The sequence below is a fragment of the Callospermophilus lateralis genome, chromosome 6 (genome assembly GCF_048772815.1).
Source record: "Callospermophilus lateralis isolate mCalLat2 chromosome 6, mCalLat2.hap1, whole genome shotgun sequence".
Classification (NCBI taxonomy): domain Eukaryota; kingdom Metazoa; phylum Chordata; class Mammalia; order Rodentia; family Sciuridae; genus Callospermophilus; species Callospermophilus lateralis.
This window is the reverse complement of record NC_135310.1, coordinates 126,981,986-126,988,912: the sequence shown is the minus strand read 5'-3', so window position 1 is coordinate 126,988,912 and position 6,927 is coordinate 126,981,986.

Genomic DNA, 6,927 nt, shown 5'->3' with positions numbered 1-6,927 from the left:
GGAATAATCATTTTACCATTCCATACTGTCACTTCACTTTATGCTAAAATATAAATTTGGGGAGAAGAAAGCTGGACCCCAGAATGAAGTATCAGTGGAACAACTTGATAGATATTATTTAGAAGTTAATGGAACTCAGGTGATTGTGCTGTGCTGGATCAAGTTTCCTCAATTCACTGTTCCAGGAACTGATATTAGTGATTCCATCCTTCAAACCTCTGCTCCAGCACTTGAATTCTCTTCCTACTCTAGGGAAATTCCACTTTTACAGAATTTTGATAGGAGACAGACCACTTCCTTCCCTAAAAGAGGAAGATTCACTTTTCTCAACATTACTGCATTTGACCATTATATCAGGCTTGGGTTCTACAGGTCAGATGACCACATATCACCTACCAGGCCATGACCAGACTCATTGACACAGAGCAGCTGGGACTGTGCACAATGGTTTACAAAGGTGGCATTACTGGCAAGAGTGATGCTCACATTCTATGAGCAGAATGACAGCAGTCCCTGATGCAGGGTCAAGTGTCCAGCATCCGGGTCTCAGTGTCATCTGAGTCTAGCACCAGGGTCAGTGGTTCCCAACTGAAGGAGGGATTGTGGATTGTATTTCTGGCTGTGTATCCTCAAGCCTGGTTCTCTGACATTCCCCCAAATGAAGTCAGCCTCCCAAAATGACACATGTAAGTTTTTTGTTCAAATTAGAAAAACTAACACTCTATTATTGGATCGAAGAAGTGACTGATACTTCAGATCTGGGCATGGTTTCAGAGAGCTTCATCTGAAGGTTTACATTAGGCTAAGCTGAGAATCACTTCCTAAAGTCTTTCATCTTCCTGGGACGGAAAATGACAATTATGCCCTAACTAGGGTGTGATAATTGACTCAATCTATCCTCCATTTCCTTTCCATGGACAAAACCACATTTAAATATAGAGGTAAGACCCTCCCCACCCTGAACACCCTGATTACTGACCTCAGCAATTTCCACCCGAGCAGCATGATGCTGGTGGGCTCCATATAAATACCCAGACCTGAAATCTCAGTACTATGCCCAAGACCAAGAACTGATTGTTGAAAAAATATTAAATGAGCCATCAATGACAGTCTGGGAATCCTGCTGTACCTTCTTACTACCGAAGTAAGAAGTATAATCACTAGGCCAGCAGCATGAGCACAGCCTGTCTCAAATATGGACTTTTGTGCTTACTATTAAGGTGACAACCAGGGGATTCCAGCATGGGAAAGCCTGGGACTCCATGGTGTATGTGTTTCTAGATGTGGGGCCAGAGTTGTGCCATCTGCTCTGGGCGTGGGGTCTGATCAGTCCACTTGCACTGCACCTTCAGGACTCAGTCCTTGTTCTCTTTCTCCTGTGCAGCCAGTCTCTCCCTTGATGACCTCATCAGTTCTCAAGGCCTTAACTCATTTAAATGGTGTTATTTTACACTTCTATTCTCCAATCCAGAAATTTCTCCTAAATATTTCCACAGTCATCTGTCCTACTGCCAAATGGCCACCTCCTCCACAGCTCAGTCAACATCTTGTACACTGAGCCTCTGAGATACATTCAGTTGTCCTCAGCAGTCCCCACTTGTCTGAGTGGTACAGTTGCTACTCAATGTATATATAGACTCCAGTCACTTCCATTGTTTAAACTTCTCCAAAGCCAGGTGAAGTGACGGGCATGTCCATCCTGGAGGACTCACTAGTTCCCTACACTTTCCCTACCTCCTCACCTACCCCTGTCCTCTCCATTCTATTCTCAGCAGAGCAGCCAGAGTGAGGTCTTCAAAGGAGAAGTTGTCCCTGTCTGTCTTTGCTCCAGGCTGCCTCACTCATGGTAAGAGTCTTTCCAACACCTTCAGGTCCACATGTTCTGTCTGTATTGACGACCTCCTCTTGATGACTCTGCTCCAGTTAGACAAGCCTCCGTGTTCTTCCAGAATGCATAGACATGAATTTGCCCTAGTTCATTAGCATTAAGCATTCCCTGTGCCTAGAAAACTATTCCACAGAATCCTCATGACAGATTTCTTCGTGTTCTTCAAATCTGTCACCTTGCCAATGGACGTACACTGACTCTAGTGAAATAGTCATCTTCCCTGTCCCCCACACCAGCACTCTGGTTCACATTCCCTGTAACTCTGTAACAATGTTCTAACATAAAAACTTTCCTTACTCGGCTTGGGTTATATCATCTACCTGTTCGTAGTAAAACACATGCTCCACAGAAAATAGAAATTTTGCTGTTTTTTTTTTTAATTTCCATGGTAGTTCCTAAACGCAAAAATTGTTTGTCATATAGAGAATACTTAATAAACATCAGTGGAATGAATGATCATTATAGAGCACCTCCATAACCTAGGGACTGTATCTTTATTAATGGAGCCTCACACCAAGGATTGCTCTGTGGTAGCTACAGTAGGCAGTCCTCTCAACATTGAAATCAGGGCCACTTGAACTTCTCTTACCAGTGACTCTTACCCTAGGCTCCTGGGTCCTGTTTTCAACCAAATAAAAATCTCTATTAGACTCTGCTCTATGAATCCATAAGTTTGGACAGGAACCATCACTGGATTACTTGAACTCAGGGCAGGTGGAAGCATAGGAGAGCAGAAAATATAAAAAACCTTGCAGAAATTTAACACAGTGAGAAATGCTTTCTCTTTGCTATTCACACCATTTGATTCATTTAAAAAAGATTAGAGGAAAGATGGGAAATACAATCCAGGAAACAGTCCTGGACGGAAGCCAGCAGCTGGCAAGTGAAAATTCATCTCTTGATATCACAGAGACTCATGTGCACAGAGCTACCCTGGGGTTTGTGGGGATAATGACTCCTGTTACAGTCATAGGTAGGGGAAATCCAGCGGAGAATGACACCAGAACTCACACAAAGGAACAAGAACAGGAAATATCCTTCCACAGAAACAAAAAACAAAATCTCATCACAGGAAAGTTGGTAGCTAAGAGCCAGGGCCAGGCCTGATCCTAGGCTGACCCAACAACACAAAGATGGTCATCTTCCCTCCTACTTTGTCATTTTGGTAAGACCCTGGAGACTAGGCAGAGACTGGACAATGTCAAAGTCCCTGTGGTCACAGGTGTTGTGGGACAAGGTTCTACTGAGGGAAAATTACAAAGTAGGAGGGAAGATGACTATCAGAAGACTAAGCCCACAATGGACTAACACCAACTGGGCACAACCTGACCACACTGGGCTCCTCATAGCCTTCACCCGTCCCCATCTGCTATGAACTCAGCACAGGAAACACTTGAATTCTGGAAAGTTCTCAAGTTTTAGTTCCTTTCTCTAATGTTAGGAATCTTCCTTGGATTTGATTAACTCATCAACCACATATGACAAGATTCTTATTTTCAATGGAGAAGTAAGAGGCTGCAGCTCAGTGCACCATAAAGTTGAGACAGGGATGGAAACAACCCAGCCACATCTCTGCTGGAACAGGAAAGTTGAAAACAGGCAGGAGTCTGTGTGGGGAGTGGGTCTTTTGCTCTGGGACAGACTGCTTCCCATTTTATGGTGACAGAAACAACCCCCCCACACACACAGATGGAAGTTGCAAAAGAATTCAGGAGCTCTTCATGTCACAGTAGGGATGGGGACAGACTTCAGAAAATCTTGTGTTGTCCAGTCCCCTACCAGGCAGCTGTCTCACAATATAAGAAAAGTAATCCTGGATGAATTCACATTAGTCTCTGTAAGAGCTGACACTATGAACAGCCCATCACACAAAACTCCATACCCAGAGTCCCCTTTACCTAGTTGTGTTCTCTTTACCCGACCTGCTCTCCCACTTCAGGATCCCCACCTGCAGTTTCCCTTCAGGACCTCCAAGGACTCACATTTATAAGCCATGAGAGAGACATCTGAACCTAAGCCACTGTCATCATCTGTGATATAACAAAACAGGAACTGGTCAGGATCCACAGGAGATGTGGCAAAAGAAGAAATGTTGGTATGGGTGGGCTCCCCTAGGGGTTCCCTTTAACTCACCCAAAAGTATCAGGGATCAACTCTACTCATACCTAACATGTAGCCTGAGCATGTCTCCCTCTTTTCCACCTGTGAGAAGAAAACTAGTTGGGAGAAGCAGGGAGGAGGCAGGGCCAGAAGGGCCCAGAGGAACCAGAAAATCCTGAACGTCAGGGAGGTTCACAGAACTGTGACTGCAGACCCACAAAAGGAGCAGAAAACATGAGGGAAAGAAACATGAAGGGATGGGAACAACTGCCCTCCTGGAGACTTGTCCTCAGCAGAGACCTCCCCCTGGGACCTCTGACTGTTGGGGGTCAGGTCCCATCACTCCAGTCATCAATGTCATCAATCTGTCCTTTACTTTCCAGGGATTGTATAATGAAATAAGTTTTAAGAAGTGGCCTCAGGTTGGGTGAGCCCATGGGTGTGGATGGTGCTTCCCAATAAGGAAGCAGGACACACTTCTACCCAGGCCTGCCCCTCACCTGCCCCCCACCTGCCAGACCCCCTCCTCACTTTCCCTACCTGTGCTCTTCCTCCTCCACATCACAGGAGCCACCACAGGGTGAAGGAGAACCAAGACAGCAGTGATGCTCACAGTGGGGATGGTGGGCTGAGGAGGTGGCTCTTGGGAAGGAAGGCAAAGTGAGGGGCCTTGACATCAAGTTCAGAGCCTGCTGAAGGTTCTCCAGCTTCCCTTGACAACAGGCTCTGTGCCTTCATGCCTCTGTACCCATCTCAGGGTGAGGGACCCAGGCAGCCCATGTGCTGCACAAGGCACATGTATCTCTGTGCCTCAAGACTGTGATAAAGCCAGGCACCCAGAGTCCTCGCCTGGACAAAAACATCAGGGAGTGGAACCCTGGGGACTCTCAGAGGCTGAGACCTGGTGCAAACCTTTAACCAGTACCGGAACCCAGGTTCCTGGTTTCTGGGGCAACAGGGAGTGGAGGTGGAGCACCTGGGCTTGTGAGATAGAAAAGGGAGCAAGGGAGAAGGACAAAGGCAGGACCGAGGTGGGGTGAGGGAGGGGAAGGAAAATAGGATGCAGCCAGTAAATAAGAATAAGGACAATGAGTGGCCAAGGTGGAAGAGGACGTCTATGCCAGGGTTGCATAGATTCCACACTCTCTGGGCCTTGTGGCCCAGTGGAACTGCCCACTAACTCCTCCCCAACAGAGGCCGTTTTCATACAGACCCAGCATTCTCCTGTCCCGGCCTCTGTCAGGGCCAGGACCCCCAAGAATAGCGGTAATTGGCTTCCAGGCCTCAGGATCCCCATCCCCTGGTTGAGGAGAGTCTGAGGCCAGGTGAGTGTGAAAGGACTTTGCAAGGGGAACAGCTGTGATGCTGACTGGTTCTCTAAAAACCCAACACCCAATGGGAATAAAAAATTAGGCCCCATCCTGAGTGTTAGGCAGAAGGATCTGACTAAGGTTGGGAGAGGGAGAAGTGAAACCTTGAGAGCATGGGGAACCTCGGAGGCTAGGGTTTCCAGCCCAGAGTCCCTCTGGTCTGGACCCTGAGAGCCACGCCCTGGGTATTGAGGCTTTGCCCTGACACCTGTCCTCTTGCAGCCATTGATCTTTGTCACATAGTCTCCCTGAGTCCTGGCCCAGGGACTAATTCAGCCATGTAAAACATTTTTTTTTTTTTTAGGATATGGATATTCTCCTGGGAATTAGTGTGAACTGCAAAAGTAATTTTACTTACATAAATTATATGAGTGTATGCCTACAATATTTGAAATTAAGACCATTTTAAAAAATTTAATTCATTTAGAATAATAATGCATTGCTTATAAACAGAATTGAATCAGGGGCACCATTGAGTTACATCCCTAGCCCTTTTTATACATTTTATTTAGAGATAGGGTCTTGCTGAGGTGCCTAGGGCCTTGCTAAATTGCTGAGGTTGACTTTGAACATTCACCCCTCCTACCTCAGCCTCCAGAGCCACTGGGATTACAGGCAGATGTCACTGTGGCAGCAAGATAGTGGATTTTTTTATATGTTTTACAAGTCTTTTTCTTGTCTGTCTTATTAGAGGAAATCTGGATTTTTATATCTACTTGTGCATTAACCTGTTATTTTTTAGTGAAGTGTGTAAAAAAGAAAATCTTGCTTCACCAATTGTGTAGGAGAAATCTTTTAATAACTTTTTGAGATAACTGTGACTATCATTGACACTACAATAAAATGGCAGAAGTGTTAATTTAAAGATTCTTTGCAATATGGAACTTGAAACACTATCACTGAATAGTTCATATTCTACCATGTTAAAATCCCTATGTCTATCTTGCACATTAAATGGATCTCATACTAATGTATGAGACTTTTAAAAAGAAATGCATTGATTTTTTCAAATTATATACTTCTTACAATGTTCTGAACCGTGGTAATATCAACATATGACCTCTTAATTATTTGCAACTAAATGTGGTAACACTAGAAGGCCTATATAACTTTGTCAAACAGTGCATGATTGTAAAAAATGTCATAATATCCATTCAATGTGCAAGACACAGACTTTAATGCAACAGAATATGAGCTATTTAATGATAATGTTTCAGGGTCCATATAGCAAAGAATCTTCAAGAAGCTAACACTTGTGTCAATTTAGTGTAGTGTCAATTTAGTGTAGTCTCAAAGATGAATAGCCACAGCTATTGAATATGTTATTTAAAAAATTCTTTCTAGATATTTTTGTGAGGCTGCATTTTTTTTGATTCAACCAAAATCACAGCTTAAATGCAGAAGACATGACTATCTAATGGTTTTCTAATGACAAATAAGAAGGCCTTTCAAAATTGTAAAAAGCAAAATGATCCAGTCTTTTGATTAAATCTTTTTATTTTGGAAAACTCTTATGTCTCTTTGAAACAATTATTTCTGTTAACATGCAATTAGTTATCAATACTCTGA